The 27,523-nt window shown below is 54.9% G+C and overlaps 1 protein-coding gene across 4 annotated transcripts in view; it reads right to left on the bottom strand.

Moving 5' to 3' along the window:
* The window catches only part of Lingo1 (leucine rich repeat and Ig domain containing 1), a 135,509-nt gene that overhangs the window by 24,234 nt on the left and 83,752 nt on the right, over positions 1-27,523 (bottom strand). For 2 of the 4 annotated variants that reach the window (XM_005000811.4, XM_005000810.4), the window contains one exon: positions 21,828-21,913. The exons of 1 other annotated variant lie outside the window; for it this stretch is intronic. The gene's annotated coding sequence lies outside the window, so the exon portion shown is untranslated. Of the gene's footprint in view, positions 1-21,757; positions 21,914-27,523 lie in introns of all 4 variants that reach the window. One more of the 4 variants, XM_013145609.3, reaches the window with a different exon arrangement.

Below are 27,523 nucleotides of genomic sequence, written 5' to 3'. Positions count from 1 at the left end.
ACTGCACCCCAACCTCTTACAAGCTGCTTGTGAAGCTGAGGGGCACGGGCCAGGCTGGTTCCCTTGATCTTTCCAGCCATACCACTTGGAGAAAACAGGCGAGGAGAGGGAATGGCTTCCTTGGCTGTGGTCAGTCCTAGCACCCATGACCATCAGAGGTTCAAGGCTGGGATAGAAGGACTGGGGTGGGGTTCTGTCTCTGGTAGCCCAAGGTGAAGACACCAGGGCCTCCCTGCAGCCTCAGATCAAAGCAGGGTGCACACATCCAGGCACAGCATGTTCACACCACCTGCTGGGGCATGAAAGCCAGTCATAAATACCTGCACCATGCTTGTGGTGCATCAGCAAGTAGGGAGACAGGCCTGCTGTGCCCTCAGGAAGGCCCTGATGACGCACACACCACAGACACCACCTGCACCCTATATGCCACTGCCACCCAGACACACATACGGGGAGGCAGCTCATCCCACAGTGCCAGTCCTGCACCATGGCAGGGTGAGGCAGGACCACCTGCCCCCAGATCAGGGTCTGCAGGGCCTGGTAAGGCAGTTTGCAAAGACATCACACTCCAGGAAGCTGAGGCAGGAGGGTACCCAGACACAGCAGGTGAGCAGGGCAGAGTAAGGTATGCCACAAGCCTGTCGCCTACCACTCTCCATGTCTCAGGGTCACCACACAGCAGGGGAGGGCAGATCTCACTGCCCTACTCCACAGGTGCCCCCTTGAATGCCATGGGGCACTTCTGCATCCACCGCAGGTGCTGCAGGTGGAGAGAATGGGTGAACGCCTCTCCTGGCTAAGGATAAATGCCAGCTACTGCCTGACTCTGGGAAGCATCAGGAACTGTTCTGCTGGTCCCCCTGGATCTCTGCACTGCCACCAGGGCAGTCTTCAGTCATATGCCACCGGCATTCACTCTGCATCCTGAAGAAGTCCTACGGGTCCCACTAGCACTCTAGGAGGCTGGTGATCTCTCTGGGGAGCCAAAGAGTACCTTGCTGGGACTGCGTGGCCCAGGGTGGGTGCTGACTGGCTCATGAGGATGGAGGAGGGCAGCTTGGGTGCCCTCAGACACCTCCACTGCCTGGGGTTCCTGCTTGCACCAGCTGCAAGCCCAGCAAATATACAGTGTCCAGGTTAGAATGAGCTCCCCAAACACACAGTCCCATAGGCTCACTCTGGTTCTGTCCCCAGAGCAGTCCTGCTTCCTGGCACCTCAGTGTCATGGCAACTGAGAGAGCTAAGTAGGGGAGAGAGGGGAGAGGAGAAAGGGCTGTGGTTCACAGCCAAGCAGAAGGCTCAGCTCCTCTGTCCTCTGCATCCCAAACTCTGTGGGAGGTGGGGGAAACAGGTCAGGAACTCCCAGGAGGGTGGTCCAAGTCTGTCAGCTTTCTGCATCACACAGGCAAGTGTTGGGGGTCACCCCACCCTGCTGTCTCCCCAAGGAAGGTCTTTTAGACTCAGCCTCCTTCTCCATCATGGCTTCCAGTGCCCACCAGAGAAACCTCCTCCCTCAATCCCTGAGGAGCACCAGGAAGGTGGGACGGGGAAGTGGGGTCTGATTACAGCCAGGCCCCACCATGGGCCATGGTGAAGCCAGGGTTCCTGGCGGGTGCCAGGCCCTTCCTCTGCACCCACAAGTGCTCCTTCACAGCAGCTGGACCTCCACCCCATCCTCCTGTCCACAAGTCCTGGGAGGAAGGCTCTGCTGGATTCCCACAGTGCCAGTGGGGAAACAGAGGCACAGGCTCAGCATCCCAGAGAAGCGAGCAGCACCAGTTTTCATAGAAAAGCATGGGCAGGAAGAGGACGAGGCCTGGAGGTGGGTGTATGGTGAGAATCGCCTATCTTTAGGCACTGACTGTGGAGCCGAAGGGCAGGCCCTAGCCGTGGCCAGAAGGTGCGGGGCTAGGCGGCGTTAGGTGAGTATGGCAGTTGAGAACCCAAAGCCCTTGAGCTCAAGAACTAGGTCCCGGCTCTGTCCCTAGTTTCCAAGATCTTTCAGAAGACACCAGGAAGCCAGAGCAGAAAGAACCCAGTCCTTCTGCCAAGCACAAGCCAGAGAGGGCAGGTCCTGCTCCCAGGAGGCCCTGTGATCAGCGTTAAAGAAAGGAAGCCCAGAGGTCTTCCTGGAGGAAATGTCTTGCAGGAATGGCATGATTGTGGTCTGCTTTCTCTGCCCTCCTGCCATACACTCTTCTCTTCTCTTCTCTTCTCTTCTCTTCTCTTCTCTTCTCTTCTCTTCTCTTCTCTTCTCTTCTCTTGTGTCCCCATCAGTGTTCCTTGATTTTATTTTCAGCCTGCAGCCTTTTTCCTGTAAGAGAACAGCTGGGCTGCTGGAGTCAGAGAGGAAATATTTTTTTTGACTACTTTGCAGATTCCCCTGCTCCAGGAAAACTGACAGCACCATTACTAATGATGGACGGCGTGGTCCCTGCCTCGCCCCTCCTGCCCTTCCTCTCCAAGGTCCTCTTCCAGGTCATCCAGGAAAGATGGGTCAGAGAAGGGCAGTAAGTGGGATGCTTCTGGATTCAGGAATGGAAAAATGGTCCCTCAGCACCACCGCTGATCTCATTTTTCAGACGTGGAGATGGAGCCCAAGGCCCCAGCCATGGCGTTTGACCCCAGGAGCCAGCCTTCCAGCAGCAGGTGCAGCCTGCCAGGTACCAGCTAGACACATCGCGCTCCTTAGACCAATGAGGCACATGCAGTGCTGGGGACATTTTGCAGAGGAGAAACTGAAGTTCAGAAGAAGGAGATCATTGGCCTATGGTCACAAGGAGGACTGGTGGAGCTGAAACAGTCCTAGGAAATGTGTGTGTCCCCTTTGCCCTGCAGGGGCTCAGAGACCCTTCTGTGAAATAGGGAGATTGGGTCAGGTGAGTCTCAGGCAACAAAAACCAAAGTGGAGTGAGGGTTCAGGGCCACACCCACACCCCTTCCTAGGTCACTCTATGCACCCTGCCATCTAGGGCTGGGACCCTAAGGCAGCTCCCTGCTTCTCTGAAGCCCTAGCCTGCTCTCTGCTGCCCACTGATCAGTGGACCCCCGAGGACAGGGATGACAGGAAACAGATCCGGACTCAAAGCTGCTGTCACGCATCTAGAGGTGCTCAGAGTCCTGCACACCTACCTGGAGCACCCCTAGCCCCGGCCAGGCAATCTCAGTTCTGCATGTGCCATTGTGGTTCTTTGTAGCCTGCAGTCCAAAGCTGTTGAAGTGGCTTACTACACATCTAGGGAAGGACCCCACTCCTGCACATGGAGAGGGTGTTGGGGGACACAGGACAGCAGCCTGGACCCCTCCAATCCAAGACCCTTCTGGGCTGTCCTGTGTAAGTGGAGCAGCGGGACTGGTCATGCAAATGGCAAAGTTCAGGGCAAGGGTGCAACCTGCATTCAAGAACTCAAAGTACGTACGTTCCATGTCAGCTCTGCTCTTTGGAAAGACAGCGGACTTTGTGTCTGGATGCTGGGAACACACATGTGCATCTGAGGCCTGTGTGAGTCTGCACCAAGGGACTGACCACCAGAGCTGGATGTTACCATGGAGAAATGAGGAGCCAGTGCCACACAGCAGAGAGAGACTGACATTTTAGAGTGGGATGGAGACAGAAAGTGCTGGGGTCCCAGCACTGTGGGTGCTGAGGACCTTCAGCTGGAGTGGTCAGGGGAGGCTGAGGAAAGGCCCCAGCTGGAGGGCAGAGCTGGGGTCACCAAATTGGCAGGCTGGACTCTGTACACTGCAGGGGCTCCCACAGCTGCATCCCCCAGTGAGGATGATGGCTCCCAACCCTGCTCATGCCTGGGCCGGGGGACAACACAAAGCATAAAAACGACGTGCTTCTAATTCCCACCCCAGCTCTGTCAGGCCAGGGCTGCTGTGGAAAGTGGGAAAGGTTCCTTGCCAGCTCCACTCAGGTGACACTGGCAGGGAACCTAAAATCCCAAGGCTTCGTCTTTTCCAGGGATGTGATGTCAGTGGGGAAGGGGATTTGTGGTCTGTCAAGTGGACAGCAAGAGAGGTGAGGGGCTGTGCTGTCCCCAGAACTGTGTTGCCATCGATGAGCTGGTGAGGTCCATCTTACATCCATGGTGCAGCATGCAAACATGTATACAGCATGTGCCTGCCTGTGCCTGTACAGGTTTTTAAGACTACAGCCTCCTAAGACTATGCCCAGAGGTTAAAAGTGTGTATGGGGGGCAGGATTTCAGGATAACATTAAAAGCAAAAAAAAAATTATTATGTGTCAAAAGAAGTGGAGAGGCTTAAATGGCTTCCAGGTGGGACATAGAATAAAAGAGTCCTTGCTGTTATTTTATGATTGTCTCCATGCAGGGAAGACCGGCAGAGGGTCACCATGGCAACCCTGGGCATTCAGCAGGGGGCAGCCTGGACCCTGCAGGTTTTGTCTAGGCTGAGCCATGAGTCAGCCCATCAGAGCCCCAAACCCAGCAATGGGTTCAATCCTGGCAGGACCCTTGTCCTGGATTCCGTTTCTCTGGTTTCAGAAGCCACACCTAGGATAGGAAGAGACACACAGAAGTTGTGCAAAAGGGTGCACACACCCACATGGGGCCAGGACAGAGGGCTGAAGTATAGTCAGAGGCAGCTAGAAAGTCCTGCAGAGGAATCTGCATGGCTAACACAGGACAGGACATTGACCGGGAGGCAGAGCACTGCAGGGGCAGGCTGCAGAGGACAGGGTGCCCATGCAGGATCAGGATGAGGTGTCCATGATCACCTCAGGTCTCCATGGTGGACTTCCAAGGCAGGACTCAGGTGCAAGAGGAACATGGGAAGTGATGCCCCGATGGCAGCAGGGCAGCTGGGGCAGACAGTATGTACAAGGCAGGGAGCGGACGATGAAGCCGGGGGAAGAGGAAGCTCTCGTTTTGCAGAACAGTGTCCCTGAGCCCACAGCCTTCTGTGCCACTGTGTCCCTGGGCCTGACATTCAGAAAATGCTTTCTGAATAAGTGAACAACTGATGGCACTGAATGAGCCTATTTGGAAATCAGCGTGGAGCTCTGGGAGGCAGTTAACACCTCCTCTCTGCTAATTCGCAGGCTGCTATTGAAAGAGCTAAACAAGCTAATGAAACCCAACTGACCTAAAAATGGCAAGTGACAGTCACTGACCTGGGAGGCCACAGGAACCTGAGGCTTGGGGGAGGGGCCTGGATGTACCCAGAACCTGAAGCTAGAGAAGAGGTAACAGCTCCTTCTTGGGGTTCAATGCCTAGCACCCAAATCTATCTCATGCAGTCATGACACCAGTTTGGCTCAGGAAGACCCACACTGTGCCCACTGCCCTGATATCTTCCAGCCACACTCTGAGCTAATCCACAGGGATAGAAACAGGTGCCAGGTTGGGTCTGCGGTTCCCAGAATGACACCTGACAGCATCCAACACAGAAGGCACACAGGCCTCCGAGGACACCATCGGAGAGCAGTGCAGCCACCCATGGAGTCTCAGGCACTGGCACAGGGACCCGTACCTGTCAAAATGACTCATTTTGCCTGGTCTTTGTCAAGTGGAAAAAGCCTCACAGGAATTGGGAACTTGGGGTTGTAAGGTTTGAGGTCTTTGGGTCTCGGGAGTGCCCAGCCCCTCGGGCTTGAGGAAGGGAGGCCTTGGGACACATCTCAGATTCCGGAGAAGTCAGGGGAAGCAGGATGGGAAGACTCAGACCCATTTCTCTTCCCTCCAGACCCGGATCCATGTGCTTGAGATGTCCTCGGGCGAGGCCGAATGGCACATGCTCGGCACAGGCGTGCTAGATCCCCAAGGCCTTCGGGTAAATCTCCCCCTTCTCTGTGAATCGAGGGACTAGTGGAACAAGACTCCTTCACTGGGCCTCTGTGGGGACTGAGCAGGACAGGGACACCACAGTGCTTCATTAATGCTAAGTGCCCGAGCATCACTGCAGTCTTCGCTGGCTCACTGGGCTCCCTGGGTACAAGAGTCCCTTCCCAGCCCTGGCCTCTGCTGCAGCTGCAGAGGGAGATGGTGCACATGCACACATGTGTTGCCAGAACACAGAATCCTGTTTCCGTGTCAGCGCTCACACCCGCCTGAGTGCCCTTCACCTTTGTGGTCCTTCACCAGGAACCTGTTTCCCTTCCTCCTTCACTGGGGAGTCCTCTCAGGTTCCCAGCCCAGGTGTCAACAGCAGACCCAGAGGGGCGGGGATAGGAAATAGCTACACCTGCTAATACGCACCTTCCCAGGAGCACCTTGCCTGTTCCTGACCCAGCTTTTGCCTGGGTACCTGTCTTGCTGACCCATGTGACTGTGAGCTCTAGCCAGGAGGGCAGGGTCTGACTCATGGGCACAGGGCAAGGACAGGACACATGGGCATAGCCTTACCTGGAGGAGGGGCAAATGCTGGCATGCAGAGTGGCTCTCAGAAGCCAGTGTTAAGGTGGGGAGGGGAGACTGAGGCCAGAGGGAGAGGAAGTCACCCAAGGTCCCAAAGCCTGTGGCAATGGACTCAGACACAGGTCAAGGTGGCCCTGTGTTCCAGGGATCTTGAGGCCTCATCAGCTGCTCTGGCTCCACTGGGACTCAAGTGGTCCAGGTCCTAAGTGGCTGTCCCTCTTCACTGTCCCCTAACTCATCCTAGCCTATCCTGGCCTCTAGGACAGTCCTGTGGCCCCCAGCAAGGAGGAGGAAGCTGCAGAAAGGGGCAGGGTCCTCAGCCAGGTGGGCCCCCAGACCCCACAGGCCCTCCCAGCGTTGAATGGAACATTTGTTGAGAGGAATTGAATTTCCTGTTGGATTACAGGAGTAATTTGATCTGGGTTTCATGGAGCCCTTAATAAAGTTAAGGTATTGCTGGTATCTGCTGCTTTTTATTTGTTCAAGAAGGCCCCAGGGTGGGGAGGGGATGCGACCAGGAGTGAGGCGTCTGTTCTTTCTGCCTTGGCCACCATCAAGCCAGTACCTTGAGGAAGTCACCACCTGTCTGTGTCCCAAAGGCGAAGGCCTTCATTTTCAAGGCAGAGCATGTCGCCAGCCCTGATGGCCCATCTGAGCAAGATGGGCAGGTAAACCAAGGGACGCTGGGCCTCTCTGGAGCTAGGGTGAAGGGGAAAGGGGCTAAGGCCTGTTAGGTCCATCCCATGGCCAGGGCCACCCCTCCTTCAGTTCAGTCAGTGGGTGTAGAATCATGTGACCATCACACAGGAATGTTTATGAAGATCCCAGTTTTTTCCTTTTAGGCACAGGATGAGGAACAGACTCCTTGGGAAGTAGGTGTGGTCACATCACTTGCTTTGGTCAATGAATTGTTATTGGAAGTTACCAAGTCCCTTACAAGAGGAAGCCTGAAGAGTCAACAGGGCCTCGGCCAAGCCTCTTTCTGTTGCCATGGTAACCACGGATGCACACGTGGAGGTGCTGGGTACCCAGCAGCCTATGGTCTTAAGTGACAATAAGGAACACTCTCCTGTGAGCATCGAAGGGGAAAAGGGAGCCTGAGTCACAAAGGGTTTAAGGGTGTCTATTATTGTAGCAAAACCTCATCTCAACCGACAGATACAGGGTTACCTACTGGGTACCCCACTTTCCAGATGAGGAAGTAGAAGCTAAGAGGATTTTCATGACTCCTGGTGGCGGGAACCAGAGCAAGTAAGTGGCAAAATCGAGTTAGTCCTGACCCATGTGAGGCCAGGATCACGGGCTCTCACAGCCATCTGGCCTGGCCAAGCATGGTCAGACCAGAGCTGGCAGGGCCCGGCGGGGCACAGGGCCTGCACAGGCACACACCCGTCCTCCACTCGTGCCGCACCGCAGCCCTGCCACCCTCACTGGGTGCCTTAGAGATGTGGGCCTCAGTGCACACTGGGTCTGAGCTGGGTGACCATGAGTGTCCTTCCCTGAGCCTCAGTCCCCTGGGTGTCCCCTGGGAACAGAGCTGCTCCTCTGGTATTGCAAAGAAAGAGTGAAATATAAGGAAGCTCTCAGCTCACAGGTGGGCTCCGTGCTTGGACTGTGGTTATTAGACATGGCGCCTGGAGCTGAGGGCTCTCAGTGGGTCTCACTTAGGGTCACAGCCAGGGAGCTGGCATCACTCTGCTGGGCTCCCTGCTTAGCAGCCCCACCTGTACCCCGCCCACCCCAACCTGATGCTCAGGGAGCTCATCCTGAACAATGGTAGCAACAGTAGCTACTGCCCAGGGAGCTCTGTTCTGGCCTTTCTGGTCCTCTAGACTGCTGCTTTCATCCCATTTCACAGAGTGGGGAAACTGAGGCTGCTGTCTGGTTCCTCACACATGTGTCAGCACACACAGCCCTAACCCTGGCCAGAAATACCTTTCCCTGTTGGTACCCCAGGCCTTCCTAAGTAGGCTTCCCCACTCTCCTCCCCTTTCCCCATCTTCCAGGGAAGCTTCTGTGGGGTCTGGCTGATGGGTTCTGATGGGATGTGGGGTGGACTCCTGTCCTGGACTAGGGTGGGAGCTGAACCTGCCAGGAACAGCGCTGTCTGAGTAAACCAGCAAGGTCGAGACTCAGCATTAAGTCCTGGGCAGGGGGCAGGAGGGCCCCCAGACCTGGTTCTGGCTTGGCCAAGCTCTGGGAACAGCAGCCCCAGACGCTCCCTCTGTCTGACTCCAGTCCTCTCCCTCCTCGCCTCTTCCACCCCCTCCCCCTGCCCTTTTTCCCTTCCTAAAAAACACAGAGAAATGGGATTCAGAAGCCTACACTGCCTGTGAAATATGGTTCAGCCTCCCCAAAAGAGGAAATGCCAGCATGCGGGTTCTCATGGCAACTCTGGCTCCTCCCCCCACAGCCGCCCTGTGCCCATCTGGTGAGATTCGCATGGCCCTGACTCAGCCAGGCCTGGGGTCCAGGCCAGGCTGCAATGGGGCCACGCTGGTCCCCTTGCCGCCCTGGCCACAGCTCACGATTCTATCCTATGTCACCCCCACCAGATAACAGAGGATGCAGGGACATGGGGTGACACTTAGGGGCTTCCTTTGGTCAGGTATGATCAGGGTGCCAAGTAGGGGCACCCTGCCTCCATTGCTGTCTGCATTCAGGGGTTCACCACCAGGGGTGGCTTCTCTGTCCTTGGCACTCAGTCCCAGTTGCCTGTCCCCAGCCCAAGTGATGGCCCAGTGCCCAGTAGCTCTGGCCTCTGAGCCATAGGACTAAGGAGCTGCCCCTTCATGCCCCTGAACTGCCATGCGCACCAGCTTTCCAGGCCAGTTGGCATCTCCATAACTAATGAAATGGAAGCCAGGCTCGGGAGCTGTGGGGCTAGCCTCTCTCCTGGGGCCCCAAGGAACCAAGAAGCAGACAAGGGCCAGCAGGGATACCCGGGATTTCCAGATGACCCCTACTCTGTCTAATTCCAGAGCCTCTACTCTCAACCTCTGTCAGCCTTGGTCACCTTCAGAGAGCCACTGTGAGGTGGGGGAGGCAGGGGGGCAGGAAGGTAAAGACCTGGATCCACTGTGCCCTGCTTCATGAACGCTGCTGTCTCCGCCAGAGGGGCCGCGTGCTTGGAACAGACCCAGCTGTCTCAGCACCCCCAGCACTGTCATTAACCTCCTAACCTGACATTCTTGGGCATGTCAGAGTAGGGGAACCCCAAATGGGAAAGACCTGACCCTCTATGGGCACAGAGATGGAGCCCAGAGCAGGTGAGAACTACCCAGGCCACACAGCTAGCTGGTCTGGGTCAGGCTGGATCCCCAACAGGTCCCTTCCTCACTGCTGGGGTCCTCCAAATCCTGTGCTGCTCCCCTAATCCTGTCTCCCCCTTGATGGAGGGGATGGGGGCAGGGAGGCGGCTTTGGGAAACAGATGGGCTTGGAGGCTCCACCGCAGGGGTGCGGGGAGGGGGAGGAGGCCCCGAGAAACTGGAACTGTTACAAAGTCTCGAGTTAAAACATTCTTCACACTCCCGCCTCCTTTACTGTTCTGATGCACCAAGACGTGACAAAAATGTGTCAGATTTTTTAAAAACCACACACATACAAATGCCAGTTCCCATCTCTGCGCCTGCCTAGGCTCGGGCCATCTGCTTCACGGGGGCGGGAGGGGAGTGGGGCTTGGCAGTCGGCACCAGCACTCTGGATGCCCCCAACCCCAGGGCTGGACCAACACAGGAACAGCCCCCAGGGTGACAGGATGCCAGGTGGTGAGGGCGGGGACAGTCCCCTCTCCCAGCCTCTGTCCACCCTATGTGCCTGGCCCTTCACACCAACCTGGGCACTGTCCCCTTCCTCGAAAATGGAAGATTCCTCCCTGGGACGGCCAAAGTCCCTCGAGGTACAGATGGGAAACCGAGGCCTATGTAGGTCTATGTAGAAGAGGTCTATGTCGAAACAGAATAATGTCTGTGCCTCGTGAATTCACCTGACAAACACCAGCCGGGCACATGCTCACTCCCACATGTGCACACTGTTCCCAGAAAAAGGGCCAGCACTGAGCACACAGAGGTCACCCTGATCTTCTTGCTCAGGCCCCCGGAGGGTGGCAGGGAGGGAACAGCCCAAGAGAGGGAAAAGCCACAGCAAGGCCAGGCAAGCAGGCCGCCTGCAGTGGAGCCAGAGGGAAAGGAGGCTGAGGATTACCCAGATCTGGATTGTCTAGGAGCCCAGGGACTTCCAGTCCCGGTGAACACTTAGGTCTCGGGACAACTGGCCAGTCACCCAGGAAGCCCTGAGTAACAGGATCTGGGCTGAGGGCTGGTAGGTTTCTGCCGGATGCCACCATCATGCCCCAAACCTGAGGTTATGGTCACCTTTCAAGGCCCAGCCCAATGCCACTCCTCTAAACAGCTCCTTGGCTTGCAGGAAGATGCAGGAGCCATCATGTCCCCACATGGTACCCCTGACTCAGGCCCCACACTGTGGGTTCCTGGGGGTTCCCACACTGTGTCTCACTGATCCCGAGGTCATCTGACCAGGTCAGAATGTAGAGGCACAGAGAAGGGAAGGAGCTGGCCCAGGTCACACAGCTGTGTGCGGCAAGGTCTGTTCAGAACCCACTGAGTCCAGAACCAACTGGCCTGCTGTGGGTGGGGCCAGGGAGGTTTGGGTGTCGCCAGCCTCCTCCCCAGGAGGGGCCTGGCAGTGGCCACTGATGGACAGAGCCTGCCCAGCTGGGAGGTTTCTAATGGAAGAGCGGAGTCTCCCAATCGATCCTGCACTGCCCGGTAGCCTGACCTTGACAGCCGGTGGACGACGGGAAGCTTGGAGAGGGGGGTCCTGGGGACCAACAGGCCACCCTGGGGGATGGGTGGCAACTGACTTCCTGTTAGAATCCACAGTGCCTAACCCTGTCATCTGAGACCTAAAGGAGTCACACCGGGATCACAGAGGGCACAGGGCGTGGGCGGAGGTGCAGTCCCTGAGACTGGGAAATGTGGATCCCACTTTCTGCAGAGCCTCTGACCCTCTGGGACCAGCAAGGTGACCTCAGTGCTGTGGTCATCCTGGGGGCTGCCTCGAGATCCCAGGGGGCTCTTGCCTTGTCCTCCCATGGAGAACCATGGGTTCCCAGCAGAGCAGAGCCTCCTCACCCTCCCAAGGTGACCCCAGCCGATGCCTGACATGATGAAAGTGTGACACCAGAAAGAGGCTGGGAGGAAGGAGAGGCTGGCCTCCCACCTGGCCCCCAGCCAGCTGCGTCCTTCCCTTGTCTTTCTATTCATCAGCATCTGTCTGGGTTAGTGGGTTAATACGGGACAGGAATTTAATACAGCATTAGAACCTGCCCAACATGGTAAGAGCTGAACGTTACTATTACCAATATTATGGCTACGATGTACCACACTGTAGTTGGAAAAAGCTATGCCTAGTCATACACGCCTTAGTGTGAATTAGTTTAAAAGCCACCTGCTTCCTGTTTATCTTCATTTGAGGCCAGCTGGTCTTAGGTGATAGTAATTTTTGAACTGCTTGTGTGGGAGACGCAAGGAGAAAGATTCAGGTCTCTGAGCACCCCATTTCAGGACTCCCAAGATGGCAGAGAAAGTAGGGTGAGTGTCTCCAGGAGCTAGTTCTCTAAGCCTGCGCTGGGAACTGCAGGCACACAGGGAAGGGAATAGACACCTGCCCAAGGCATCATCCCAGGATGATGCTGGAGGAAACAGGAGGGTCATGTGCAGTGCGACGCACTTGGGGAGAACTTGGGGAGATGCGGCTGGGGTTGGGGTCACTGGGGGCTGGCGAGAAGGTGAAGCCCTCTGGCTGGCAAAGGAGTTTACTAGGCATGGGACAGCAGGAGCCATGAGGGGACGGACGTCCTGGATGGGGACCTGGTTTCACATAGGCCTTGGGCAGGAGAGGCATGTATCAGCAGGCTGAGGTCCACATTCCGGGCCCAGCATGGGAGGCAGCAGGGCAGAGGAGAGGCCGGGCCTTTGGGCTAATGAGCTCTTACAGCACAGGGGGAAAGCGTAAATGTGTGTTCAGACCTGCAGGAAGGCGCAGCAGGGTCATGCATGCCCTCCCCGAGCTCATCCCTGCCTGGGGGACCCGCCACAGTGCAGGCCACAGCTGGCCCTCAGTTTGTGCACACCCAATGGGGATGACAGTGCCCGCCTTGCCATACGAAGCTCCTATGAGACCCAGCACAGTCACTGTGATTATCCTGCTGGGCTGTGACCCTGAGGTGAAGGTAGAAGACATCCCTTCTGGGTCCCAGGGCTCAAACACTGCTGGATGCACAATGGGGACAGGGACACATGTCCCACGCCACCCAGACCTTGCCCCTTTCCCACCAATTGCCTCTCCTTCTGCATTTTTGCTCCTCTCATCCTTTCCAGGGCCCCTCACAGCCCTGGGACAGAGGCTAAAGGAGAGGGCAGTGGCCCTTCTCCTAACAACAGGCTGTAGGCTGATGGGCTGAATCCACTTTTCCAGCTTCCAACTCATACCAGGAGACACATGTCCCCAGGTGCAGGGCCCATGGGTGCCTGGTGCACACAGAGGGGGGTGAGTTGGGTCAGCAGAGAGGCAGGGTGGCGCTAAGCTGCTGTCCCTGCTCCTGTCTTCCACCACCCCTGCTGTCCCTACCCCTGCTCCTCCGATGCCTGCCTGAGAGGCTCTGAGCCCTGGGTGCAGCCAGGCCAGGGTGCATCCGCTGAGCAGAGAAGGGCTCTCAGGACGAGGTGAGAATGGAGGAAACTGGAGATGGCAGGATCCTTGGGTCACAGCAGTGGGCAGCTCTTTCCACAGGCTCCTAAGAAAGAGGCAGCAGCCCAGGTCCCCCAAGAATGCAACCATCCCCCCCGCACTGACCCATCCCCATGTTCCCTCCGGAAGCCCACCAGCCTCCTCCTTTTCCATGCCTGGTCCATCTCTATCTCTGCCCGCTGCCGGGTACCACCACTCAGGCATTCTCTGTAGGCACCGCAATGAAGTGACCTGGGCCCCTCACCCCAACCACAGAGCTAAGGTGCAAAGCCCAGAGGGGTGGGGACAGCTATGTCACCCTGTATGCCACTTGTTCAGGGTAACACCTCCCCAGGAAATGCCCAGCCCCAGGGAGGCTGCCTGGAAGGGGAAGCTGAGGCAGGCATCTGGTGAGGTCAGCCATGGCCTTCAGAGCACAGCTCGAGGGTGCAGCACAGAGGCTGTGCAGGGAGATGGGGTACAGGAGCTCTCCTAGAAGGGCGACCCAGTTTCTTTCTCTGCCTCTCCCTCTGCTGCCCAGGAGCCATGTGAGTGTGCGCAGAGCAAGCGTGCGTGCATGAGTGCGTGTGTGTGTGTGTGTGTGTGTGTGTGTGTGTGTGTGTACACAAATTTTCAGCCCTGCTGGAGGAGGGAGAGGGGGAGGGAGGAGGCTAGCTGCTGAAAGCCCTGGGAAATGAGAGAGAAATCCTCCCAAATCCCCGGCTGCCATCGCTAATAGCTGAAAGATGCTCTTGATGACAAGGCAAAGGCCCCAGGTCCTCAGGCATGGCCTTGCCGCCAAGACTAGGGACCTCAGGGTTGGCTGCTGAGTAGAGCCCAGGCCTTGGGGAGTTAAGGTTCGGGAGCCCATCCTGACCCCACTATTAGTCTTCCTGAAGTTGCCCTTCTGGACAGAGTCTCACAGGTGCCCCTGCAGCTGCTGGGAGGTAGTGAGTTTCCCATCCAGGGTGGTACAAGTAGCACAGGGAGGAAACCATTTTCAGGAAAGAGCTGATAAGCCTCTGCCAGTGTGAGCAGTCGCCTTGATGTCCACTTGTCCCCTAGTACCCACCACCAGGGTCCCCACACATTAACTAGGCCTGTCCCCAGGGAAGCCAGACCTCAGAATGGGGGTGGGGGTGCCAGGGCCCGGACCCAGGAGCAGAAAGTCCTAGCTCAAGTGTGAGGAGTGCGTGTCCCCAGGGCACTGCTGGCCACATCCAGGCTCTGGTGCACGCCTGCAGCTGGAGACAGGCACTCGGGTGGGCTTGCTCCTTCTTACACATGGGCCACAGGTGCCAGCAATAGGGCCCTTTGTGCATCGCAGTGTACCTGGCCACATGAACACAAGCTTGCACTTCAGTACCCATGAGATCCCTGCGGGCCACTCTGCACTCCAGTGGCTGGGGATTCCCCAGGTGAGCCCGGGCTTCCACGTCAAATCCCTAAAAGCCTCCAGAGGCAAGATACAAAGACACCCTCTGTTGTTGCCACTCTGGAGCTCTGTGGTGGCTTCTGCCAGGACAGGGTCTTCAAAATCCCCCTCTAAATGCCTCTCTGCACCCATGAGTGACAGATGGCACCCAGCTCCTCACCAAAGATCCCAGAAGAAATGGGCAGGCCATTTCAGACCAGGCAGGGCAGACATGTACCCCACACACACGGTTGGGTGCAGAGAGGAAGAAGCAAGTATGCACAGAATCAAATGCATGCATGCGCAGATGCATACACGTACACACACACACATGCACACACAGCATCTGAGGACCGAGCCTGGCTCTTCCCAGCCCCTGGGAACCTTTCTCTGCTGAGTGGGAAATAAAAGGCCCAGCGCAGCCTGTGCCACTTGCAGCCTCTCCAGCCGGGCCCAGCAGAGCAGCAGCGATTAGACTGGCTGTGAAGCAAAGCCCAGCGTGGCCTGAATATTTCACGGGAGATTTTGCTTCACAGAAAAATCTCTTCCTTGCCTCTATGCATGTCAGGAGATAATTACCCATTAGGTGGTGGAGCAGAAACCCAGGGGTGCGCACGCTTGGTTGGGGCCAGCGCTCTGCCTGTGCCTCGTGCCAGTCGATGGGCAAGACAGCGCTGGTGAGGTCTGTGCCACCTCACCTGCTCCTGGCATGGAAGCACAGAGAGAGACAATGCCACATTGAGACCTGGCGGGTCCTGGTTCAAGGTCACCTGTGACCTAGGTTTTCTGAGTCTGCAGCTCTCAGCTGAGAAGAAAGATCTTATGCCAACCCTCCTCTGCACCAGCTCTTCTCCCTCATCTTCCTTGAGTTAGGAGCAAGGGGTCAGAGAGGAAGCAGAAAGGACATCCCAGCTGCTACCCAGAAACCTGGCCCCTTTCCTTTTCCAGCCCTAGAACTGGCCAGCTCAGGGTATACCCTGCCAAATCCCCCCAGACACTTGCCTAGAGTCAGCAACACCTTGGGTTCTTCTCCATCACTGCCCTTGGATCCAGGGCTGGAAACTTAGATGCCCCAGGGGCCCAGGCAGGAGTGAAGACAGGTGGGAAGGTGGGACAGAAGGGGCTGCAGTGCCCTGGCACACACATCTGGACCCAAACCTGTCCAGACCCAGCAACTGCACTCGTCGGAACAGATCCAGAGAGCTGGAGACACAGGTGTGGGCTCAGTGACCTGGAGCCCCACCTGTCCAGTAAGGAGTAGAGAGGTAGCTATGGCAACCACGGCATGCACCATCCAGCAGCCCCAACAAGGAACAGGCAACGGTCCCCATCCTGGCACTGTGAGCCTTAGGACAAGGGACAGAGATGGTGGTAAGGGTCACATGTTGTATGACTCCATTTACATGAATGGGCAAATCCTGAGAGGAAAGTGTGCTCGTGTCTTCCAGGGCATGGGGAGCACACAGAACCGTGGCCCACTGAGATGGGGCTTCCTCTGCAGATGATGGATACACTCTAGAATTGGTGGAACTGGCACAATCTTGTGAATATACCAAAACGTTTGAATTGTCCACTTTTCTTATTAGTACTGAGTATGGAACCCAGGGCTTTTGTACTGAGCTGCATTCCCTCCCTTTTATTAGTTTATATTTGGAGACAGGGTCTCCCTAAGTCACTAACTTGCCCCAGCTGGGCTCTTAGCAATCCTCCTGCTTCATCCTGCCAAAGTTCAGGGATTAAAGGCAAGCACCACCAGGCTGAATTATACCCTTTTAAATGGTGAATCTGATGCTGCATGAATTATAACTCAATTTTAAAGAGTTGCTCAAGAGGGAGCAAAGCACATCTACAAGCTGCTCCCAGTCCTCAAGCTCCAGCTTGCACATCCATCTCCCTCACACACTGGCTGTTCACTCCCTTGACCTGGCTGCATCCCCAGAGAAGCTCCCCAAGGGCCGTCACCTGAGCCATGACAGTGACCACAGAAACACACCCCCGGGCCAAATTTCATACTTGGCAAACCTTCCCTGGGCCCACTCTGCCCAGAGGCACGGCCTGGTCTCAGGGAAGCCACTGAGGCCCAGGTCCAAGATCACTTGCGCAAGATCATGTGGCAAGTAGAAGCAGAACTGGGAAATGAATCCAGGTCTCCTTCAGGTGCAGTGTGACACAGGATGGCCAGGCCAGTCTCCTGGGCAGGGAATGGTAGGCACAGGATGAAGGTTGCTATGCTATGGCCTCTTGACTCAGGGCTTCCTATTTCTTGGACCCCCAGAACTAAGCCAAACAGCTTGAAATGGTCAGGGCTAGATCTCGGCCAGGGCCTGACCCAGAGCCTCTGCTCACACAGGCCCCTCTCTGGGTGCTTTGCCTGACCCCAGGTCATGGGAAGATTCTCTCTTCCCAGTCTCCATCACTTTCCTTTTGCAGGATGCCCTAGCTGTACCCTTGTCTCCATCATGTAGGCGGCAAGAGGGCCCCAAAGATGCAGGGTGGGCCCCAAAGCCACAGTAATGAGCCCCCTGAGCCCAGGGCAGACAGCTGAGGAGAGGAGCCTCAGTTTCAGACCAGCAGCCAGCAGCTCCATCCTCAGGGCTCAGACACGGCAGCAGGTGGAAGAAAGTCCCCACCTTGCACCTGTCTAGGTCCTGATCCTGTGCTTCCTTGAAGCTTGAACCTGCCCTGGCCACAGATCAAGCTGTGCCTTGAAGGAGGCTCTGGATGGCTTTCCCCCCTCTTCCTCACACCCAGGAAGTGGGTGTCAGAGAAAGGTCCCACCTCTGAGTCACTTCTGACAGCTGGGCCCTGGTGGCTCATGGATGTCTGCTTTTCTGACCTTCATGAAGCCAAGTGCCTGCCCGCCTCCTCTGGGATGGGCACCCTGGATAACTATAGCGGCCACTTCCCTCTTGGAGCCCAGCCAGGTCCCCTCCTCTAGAGGCAGGGGGAGAGGTGATAGTGTGGGTTGCTGGGCACTTGCCCTTTCTCTCCTCTGGGCTGTTCCTAACCCAGATTCTGTCCCCGGCCCTCTGACCCAGTGTCCTCGCTGTCAGCTAAGCCCTGGAAAGGTGTAACTGCTAATGAAGATGTGAGCTATAATCTTAACATGTGATTCCCTGCCAGGAGTATTTCAGTCTTAACAAGTCACTTTTGGAAATGGGAAAACCTTCGAGACTGAGCCAAATAGCAGGCAGGATGCACAGTGGGGTGCAGGGGGCCATTTGTGCCTGGTACTCTTTTGGCCTTTCTGAGCCTTGTCCCATCCTCCCCTGCACCAATGACAGAACACAGGTATGGAGCCTGGAGCCTTCCGGTCTCAGCTGCACCCACAAGGTGGTACCAGTGGACAGCAGGTGACACTACCCTGAGCTTCAGTGTCTCCATCTGCAGATGCCAACCTCTCAGAATTCCGATGCAAACTGGCCAGGTGACAGGTAAGGCACCATGTTCTTGGCAGGCACCTAGCAGGCAGGACCCCAAGGAACCCCCTTGCCTCCCCCCACACAGAAGGTAACTCTCTGCCCCTTCTCCCGCCTCCCCACACCACCACACCATCGATCACCAAGTCTCTCTCTCAGCATCCTAAAGCTCTCCCCAGGTGAGGATCAATGGAATCAAACGGCAAGGCCTGAACAGACATGAGACCATGGGACATTTCACAGATCCAGGCACGGAGCCACTGGCCGCTCATCTGATCCCTGCCTCACACCCACCGCACACACAGACACATCCCAGATGAACTGGAGATGTATTTTCAACTCTTGGAAACTAGTAGAAAACAATACTTGACAATTGTAAAAATAAAAATAAGACAAAAGTTCAGTGGGTAAGGCCAGAAACTGAAGTTAGAAAAAAGAGTGACCAATTTAAAACTGAAATTCCGTTCAACCCAGCTATTCCTCTTCTAGATATCTATGCCCCAAAAAGCTAAAGACATCATATTCCAGGGATATCTGCATACCCATGTTGATAGCAGCACAGTTCATGATAGTTAAACCTTAGAATTGGCCTATATGTCCATCAACAAACCAGTGGGTAAGAAAGTGTGGTATTTACACACAGGGAATACTGCTCGGCCGTAAAGAAGATAACCTTAGTCATTTGTAGGAAAATGGATGCATAATGAGACTATAATGTTAACTGAAGTGAATCAGACAAAAAAAAAAAAGCTTAAATAGTACATTGTTTCTATTATATGAAAAACCCAAAGTATAAAAAAGTGACAAATTTGAATCACAGGACAATTTTAAACTTTTAAAGAATTTTTTTTAAATGAAAGAAGAAAACCAAAACCACCCATGAAAACTATCTTCGATGCCTAACAAATAAAGAGTTAAATTCTTTAACCTCTCATGAATTGATTTAGTCTTGCAAACCGTGAGCTGCATCTCACTGCATTCCTCATACTGAAGCCAAGGCCCCCTGTGGCCTCCTTGTCATCGCCCTGCCATGGTCAGATCTCATCTGGATGCTACACCCTCTCTCCCCTCTTCATCTGACACATGGGCAACATCTGTCCTGCCCTCGGCTTCCAGGACATCACACTGGCTTGTCTTCCCCATCCTGCCACTAACGGAGCTGTCAGGGCTGGGCCACCCATCCCGTCAACACTTATCCTTCCACGCTATCATCTGGCTTGTAGCTTTAAATGAACACAGATTCAAGCTGTTGGCTCTAAGTTTCTGTCTCCAGCCCAGCCCTGGCCCCAACATCAGCTTCCTGTGTCCATTATCAACTCCACAGCTTCCCTTGGAGGTCCTGGCAGCCCACAATTTACACATCAGTGGTCCAGGCTGGGTCCTACTGCGACTGGGGCATGTCTACATGTTCTGCTGTCCTCCTCTGTGTGGACATTCTGATTGCTTTTGTGCACAAAATTATTAAACAGTTTGTACAAAATGACCTCCAGGCTGTGTCGGTGAGGTGTGTGTAACATACATGAACTCTGCACTTAGACTTGGGTCCCATCATCAAGATACCTTGTGCTGTATATATAAATATCCCAAAATACAAAGAAAATCCAAGACATATAAGCATTTTGGAGAAGGGGTTCTCAATCCAGACCTGGACCAAAGTCCCTGGAGTCGTTGTGGGTCTCATCTCCTCCCGCATGCCCCTCACCTGGGCTGCCAATGAGTTCCAAGCTCTGCCTGGACTGTGCCCCGGGAACCCATCAAGCCCTCACTTGTCCCTCAATCACTGATGTTCCTGCCTCTCAACCACCAGAAGGCCTGGTCAACTGTAACTGAGCATCTCCCAGCTCCCCTTTCCACTTGGGTAAAAACCAGAGTCCTGGGAAACCCACAATGCCCTGTGCGACCTGATCCAAGTCTGCCATGCCGCTTACCCTGGCCCTGCCACATGGGTCTCCCGGCTATGCCCAACAGCGGGGCCCGTCCCCAGCTCAGTCATGCACACTGGCACCTCCATCGGAGACGCACTCCTCCCAGACACCTACACCACTCATTCTCTTCAGTGCCACCTCTGGTGACGGCCTCATCCAGGGTGCCCATCCTCCCCCTTCCTCCGCTTCCTTTTTCCTCCGTAGCTTCCAGCCCCCTGGCACACACGATGCTGCACTCATGGATCTGTTTCCCTTGCTTGGCGCTCTGCCGTGAGAGCGGAAGTTCCGCGGATCAGGCATTTTTTTGTCAGTTTTGTTCACTGTTAGATCCCTAACCAAAACAGTGTCCCACACGTCGTAGGTGCTCAACAAATAACTCACTCAATGAATGGACACATGCAAAGAAAAATGATCGGAGGACCTGGCAGGAGAAGGCAACTCACAAATGGAGAAAGAAACGGCCAGCAAGCACAAATAAACAGGCCCTACAGCGGCATTAGCATCAAAGAAAGGTAAATTCCTCTGGCTCATGATATCAGCAGGGATTTCAATGGCTGGCAACGCCTGTATTTGGCAAGGGCAGCCACTCGCCCGGTCTGCCGGAGCATGAGCTGGCACAAGCTTCTGGAAGTTTTTCTGGCCCCCACAGAACCAACCAAATGTGCAACTATCCATGCCATCTGACCCTGGCAGATCACTTCCAGAAACACTCCCTGAGGTCCCTACCTCAGCTCTCAGACTCAAACTCAGAGACTCCCCAAGTGGGTTATAAATAGAGCTGGAACGATCTATGGGGCCGGCGACAGGATTAATAATTGATCAGGAGTTTGCAGACCGTAGGATGGATGGAAGAGGACAGGGAAGGGCTCTATGGACAGAGCTCGATGGACAGGATGCTATAGCCAGCATGTTCCTGTGCTTTTGCTTTTAACCATGTTGAAACAGTCATCAAATCAGCTAAGGAGGTGGGGATTTGGGAAGGAGGCTGACTGCACACTTTACATCCTGCCAGGTGAGTAAGCAGGTAGGAAATGGATTAATAGCATCCAGGGAACCTGTAACCTTTGGCATCTGAAACATGACTGCACCTAGGAAGACAGTGCTCCTGCTGAAGGACACAGAAGCAGGACATTTCCAGCTCCCAGAAGCTGGCCCAGCCTCATCTCCTTTGCTCCCAACCCCAGGATCTCCAGACACACTGGGTTCCTGACCCAGGTGACAATTTTCTATTCCTGATTTCTTTTGTGGCTCTGTTCATTGGCACAGAGCCCTGCCCACCCTACCTTCTAATCTCTCCAACCTGGGCTCTGCCCCAGGGCAACCAATGATGGCCTGAGCCAAGTGGGATGCCTGCCATGGGCTCTGGGGGCAGCCAGTCTGGCAAGTGAGTGTAGATCCAGTGGGGAGGATTTTATATAGCAAATAAAATCCTATGTGCCATGCAGTACTGGGGACAGATTTACACTAAAAAATAACCTCTCATTGGCCCGATGTTTAAACTCAGCTGAACAAACATACATTTTTCTGGCAACCCTGCCTCCCTTCAACACTTCATCCCTCCCCTGGGGGATAAAAGGTCTTCAGCTGTGGTGCCCAGAAGCAAGAGACAAAGGTGCAGATGGGCTGGCTTCTGGAGCTGGACGGGGTATAGTGTGCTGGAGGACTCCTGCCGCAGGGTACCTGGGTAGCAAAAAAGTCAGAGAAACAGTGGCCAGGGTCCTGCCAGGGGCACTGGGAGGCAGATCCTGAGTAGTCACAGATGCCAGGCATGAGGCAGCAACCCTGGACCTTAGGAGACAATACATCCTGGGCAGGTGCTTTAGATCTCAGCTGTGTCCTCGCATTGCCCCACAGGGCCACTCACCAAGGTCCTTGCACCCCAGGGCCTTGTCCCGCAGAGCCTGAAGCTGCTGAGCCACCTCGTTGTTCCCTACCTGGGTCAGATGGTGCTGGGAGGCAAACAGACAGGCTTCTGGGGGCCTGGGCGGTGGCAGCCTGTCCGTCACAGTCTCCGCATGCACTGTGGGAAGAGCAGGAAGTTAGTGTGACCGAGGTGGTTTCCTGTGATCTCCATGTAGTCCCAGCTCAGCACCCCTGCCTGTCAGCCTGGCTCCAACTGATCACTGTCCAGGGTGTAAACATCCCTGTCTGGCACTCAAGGTCTCATCCAGTCCCCAGTCCCCATAGCCTGGCCCCTACTCAACAGCTCTCAGCCCATGCATCACCTAAGAGCCCTTGATCTCGTGCGGATTGTCACCGTAGTATGTCACTGACTTGTCCCTCAGTCTCCCTGGTTTCAAAGTCCCACAGTGAGCTCTGTTCCCCAGGAGGGCTATCGAGAATGAATTAACCAAGAGTAAAATCTATGCTGTGAGTGCTGACAACTGCATCCAGCTGTGCCCCCAAGGGACAGAACAGTTTTAGCATCCCACATCCCCAGGAGTTGTGCCCATGCAGCCCTGGCCCTGCCCCAGTCAACGCTGCTCTGTTCCCAGTCCTAGTTTCGGCTCCTCCAGCGTCTGTGAGTGGTGGTAGCTACAGGAAGCCCAGGTTTGGCTCTGTTCACTCAGCACAGCGCAACAGAGACTCACTGGTGTCTCAGGCCAGAGCTCCACTCTGTAACCGAGTAGGATCCGCGGCTCATCCATGCACCAGTGAACAGTGGTGATTACAGTTTGAGGGATGAATGAAACCACTACAAAGACAGGCCTGTGCAGGGGCTGGATCCTCCTGGTGAGCACCTAGCAGCATTCTCCAAACCTGATAAGGAACTATTCCACCAGAATCCACCAGACCCGGATGCTGGTCATGCAGCTAGCGCTAAAAGCCATTATCACTGTCCCAGCACTGTTAGGCAGCTCATAAATATTAATTCATTTAGTTCGTAACAGTTGTCCTGATAAGACAGTTTATATACACACTTCTGTTTTACAGAGGAGGAAACTGAGGCACAGAGGAAGAATGAGCCCACTGTCACATGGCTAGGAAGGGGCTTTCAATTCCAGCACTGTGGAGTCAGAGTCTGGACTCACAGACACAGCCCAGCATGCCACACCCAGTGGGGTGCACAGCAGCAAGCTGTGAGCTCGGCCCTTCTGAGCCCACCTGTCACAGGGCTCCCATGACAGCCTTGGGACCACAGCAGGTCCTGTTTACCGCAGGCTGTCACCATGTGTGTTCCTTGTTACCGATCCTTTCTCTGCCAAGCTGAGGCCACATGATCCAAGTGGGGTACCTACAAGAGAAGATGGTGGAACTTCTGGCTCCCTGGGTCTCTGCGGGACTGTGGGCCAGAGCTCCTCCCACCTCCCAGGTGGTCATGGGATGTCAATGAGTAAGGGGTGGAGGAGAGATGGGGACCATTGTAATGAACTGCAGAGGGCGCTGGCCCCTAGTGCCATATAACCTGAGCGTTTGACTCGAGAATGTATTTGATCGACTTGCTGAGGGACTGAACTCACTATTTGGGAGCCTCAAAAGCAGAGAGTTCTGAGGAGATTGTAAAGCATTAACCCTGCAGTGGAAGAGTTCCTTATCCCCAAGGAAAAGGCGGCCCCACCACAGAACAACCCCACACTGAGGAGGGAGGCATGGGCTGAGACAGGGGGACCTCTCCACAACAGCTGAGGCCTTGACCACACTCAAGGCCTGGACTTGGGTTTAGAAGGAACAGGTACCCTCAGAGCCCTCTCCCAGACACAGGTTCAGGTGCCCCCTCGGGCGGCCCTGCACACACACTGGGCCTTGGGGGCCCACAGGACCAAATGCCAACGAGCTGCAGGCTTAATTGAAGGTTTCTGTCTTGAACTTAGCATCATTTTCCTTTGGCAATTATCACCTTAAATGCTGTGCACTCTGGGGGGACAACACAGAGGGCAGGAAAAGGCGGCCCCAACCCCTGAACATGACACTGGCACAGGCAGCAACCTGGGAAACCCCACCCCCGCCTATTTATAGACACCCTGCGACTTCTCGTTTTTTCCAAAAATCATGACTTGGCAGCCGCAGAAGTCACCCCTCCCTGAAAAGTTGGTACAGTATAGCATCCTTAGAAAGACTTCATCTCTATGGCTTTTCGGGCCAACTCAGGAACGCCCTGGCGTGGGTGCACTGGATACTGATCGTGCTGCTTGTCTGCAAACACCCAAAGCTTGTCTGAATTTGAACTCGGGCCAGGGTGGCTGTGAACTGTGGCAAGGCCTGGCACCTCACAAGGGGACTGGGGTGTGTGCTGGTGGTGGAGGCTGGCAGGGAGCAGGGAGTGGCTCTTTAAAAGGGTAGACATCCCAGGACAAAAGCAGGCTCGGTGGGAAGTGGGCATTGGAGATGATTCTGTCTCAGAGGCTTTGAGGTACAGTACGGTGTGGTCACTACCTGGAGAGGGCTGGATCAGGCTTCGCCATCCTCTTGGTGGAGAAGAAAAGGGTGTGACAGGCAAGTTACCAAAGACAAAATCACACAAGGTCACTGCTCCACTGCGTTTGTCCCCCTTCCCCTACCCCTGCCGTGAGGATTTATTCTCTTGGGTTATCAGGAATTCTTGGGTTATGAGGAATCCACAAAGGCCAATCTGGGGACTACTCGAGGACAGGGCAGGGTCTCACTGACTGGGACACTGGGACACTGTGTGTTTGTGCACACTTTCTGCCTGTGTTTTCCACAGGCTGGGTCTTGGGTAATGATCCTGGTTGAGGATCCAGGATCCACTGGGCTGGGGTCAGCTCAGATCCTGGCTCTGAAATGCACCAGTACACCCTCTCTGAGGCTGTGACTGAACCGTCTGGTCCTCAGAGGTCAGGACAGGAGCACAAGTGCGGGGAAAGGGCCCTGGCCAGACCCGCTCTGGGACCAGTCCTTGACAGCAGCATGGATTCTTTCCTCTGAGTGGGTTCTGCAGATTGATTAGGCTTTAATTCATTCTTTGCCAGAAGTCTGGGCTGAAGACAGAGGACAAGGGCTCAAACTCAACAGAAGTTCCAGTGGGGAACAGAGGAAGAGCTGCCATAGGAAGGAGCGGACAGGGGAGGAGACTGGAGGGGGAGGAGGAAGGGACAGTAAAGAGGTGAAGGGCCAGAGCACTGCATGGCTGTCACCATCATCACCATCGATGGTGCCCAAGAACCCGGCGTGTCAAGTGCTTCCCACAGACATGGTGGGGGGCGCTGTCCTGTCTTCAGGGGAGACCAGGAGGCACAGGAAGCGGACACGTCTTGCCTCATTAAGGACAGGGCTGCACATCTGACCCAGGCCATCTGGCTCCAGACATTATTCCTAAGAGTCTGGGGACACAGGGTTGTCACATTAGGCCATTGGAAGGAACTCTCTCTAAATTGGCTGAAAGAATCCTCTTTCCGACACTTTCCAGCTCTGTGACCCTCTGCAAGTCACCAAGCGTCAGGGCTCTGGTCCTTGTCTGAAAGCCACACTTCACACTGCAGTAGAAATTGGAGAGTGCACACATGCGGTGACTCTTTGGGCCCTCGGTACAGAGCACAGAGGTCTCAGAAGGCAGATGGCCTCTCCGTGGAGACACAGCACAGATGCGCCCTCTCCTGAGCCTCTAGTCACACACATGTGTGAGATCATGTGTGCACATGTGCACTCAAGTGTGATCACACGTGTGCTGACAGGTGTGTCCCTGCCAAGGTACATGCTCATGTACACCGCATGTATTTCTTTCTAGTCCTGTCTCCAACTCAGGGTGCTGGCAGTGGTGGCATCAGTCATGCGGTCCTCAAGACAAACACCTGGGTGTCACCCCAGAGTCCTCTTTTCCCTCTCCAGCCCCACGTGGTCTCAGCTTCCTGTCCCTTGCCCCCGCCTATCCAGCATCCTCTACAGATGCCCTTTCCTCATCTCAAACCTTTCCAGGAAGTCTTCCCAGCCAGACGTGAACTTCAGACGCCCTGAAGAGAAGTCCAAAGATTTGACTAAATAAAGATCTAAAGCCTCTGTGTGGCCAAAGAGCCCATAAACAAGCTTAAAAAGACAAACGGTTGACAAGGGAAAATATTTCCAATGCAAGTAACAGATCAAAATATCAGAGCTCCTCATACACCAAAACCTCCTTTACATCAATAAGGAAAAGGCACAGAGGAAATCAGGGTAGGCAGAAGACCTAATGGGCAACTCACACAGACCCGCACACAGCCAATAACTGCACCCAGAGACCTTGCTGCACGGAAAGAGCAGAGTGAATTTGAACCACAGTGAGGAATTTTTCAATTTGGGGAAAAATCAAAAAAATCAACCATGCTCAGTGTGAAATAAATGCTCAGATAGCAAGGGTGGGAGCCAAAGTGGCCCTGTCTGTCCTTAGGAAGAGCAGCATGGCATAAACTCAGAATTTACCAAACAGGCACTGTGGATCCAGCAACTCGATACCTGGAAATCTGTCCTGTAGAAATGGCTCCATGTGTCAGCAAGATGCATAGATGCAGGTGTTCCTGGGAGCATTATGTGAGAGAGTGAAAAATGGGAGACAACGTAAATATCCATCAACCCTAGAGTCATTACATAAATTGCACTGGGCCCAAACAATAGAATATTAGGCAGCAATTAAAAAGGATAGGGAAATTTGTGTCCTGTGACATTGACGGATGCTCACAATACACTGTAAGGGGAAAATGGAAGCTGTGGTGATTTGCAAATATGGTTCCATTTCTTTTTTTAAATCACATGCAATAAATATGTTTATAACGGTCCAGAAAGTTGTAGAAGGAGATACCAAATCAACAGTCATAGTGCCTTGCCACAGGAGATTTAAGGGAATACAGGGGGCTTTCTTGGACACACTTCAGAGAACACACTGCTAAGCAGTGCTCTGACTTCTTCCTGGACTGTCTACTGCCTCGGTGCCTGTCAATGTCTTCTGAGTCACACTGTCCCCTGGTACCAATCCCTACCAGCCACGAATCCTGCGTGGGACCTCCCCTGACAGCAGTGCACCCTGACCTGGGTGTGGCACAGGATGCATGGGGAAGTGGGCATCTTCTCCCAGGCAAGGCTAAAGTCAGTTCAGGGCTGGATGAGGACAGGGACTGAGATCAGCCCTGGGAGGGGCCAGCCACCAAGACAGTGGAGGAAAAGCAGTGAGCCGGGGTCACAGTGCATGCCTGTAATCCCAGCACTCTGGGAGGCTGAGGCAGGAGGGTCACAAGTTCAAGCGAGGCCTGGGCAACTTAGTAAGACCCTGTCTCAAAAAATAAAAAGGCTGGGATATAGCTCAGTGTAAAGCCCTAGGTTAAACCCCAAGTACCACAAAAGCAGGACAAAAAGAATGAGAGAGAGAGAGAGAGGCAGGTAAGGAAAGAACCCCAGCTAACTCGTGCACACCTACTATGTGCCGGGCCTTGGAGACAGCAGGTCTGGGAAGCCCCGGGGACAACACAGCTGCCAGGCCAGGAGGAGGCCTGCAGCCTGAGGGCAGCGCGTGACAAGCCAGCGATGGCATCCACGGCAGGGATGTGTGGGGAGGGAGCAAGACAAGGCCCTTGGGGCCACAAGGAGGGCCCCTAGAAGTGGGGCAGGGCTTGGGGCCACCAGCTGGACCCCTCACACATGCTGCAACTGCCCAGCTCCCACCCTGGTACACCAGTGACCCTGATTTCTGAACTGCAAAGAGGCTTGA

Source organism: Cavia porcellus, unplaced genomic scaffold, assembly GCF_034190915.1.
Source record: "Cavia porcellus strain 051 isolate PalLab524CR breed Dunkin Hartley unplaced genomic scaffold, mCavPor4.1 scaffold_38, whole genome shotgun sequence".
In the NCBI taxonomy this organism is placed as follows: domain Eukaryota; kingdom Metazoa; phylum Chordata; class Mammalia; order Rodentia; family Caviidae; genus Cavia; species Cavia porcellus.
The sequence above is the reverse complement of the archived record's forward strand: the minus strand, read 5'-3'. Positions and strand labels throughout refer to the sequence as shown.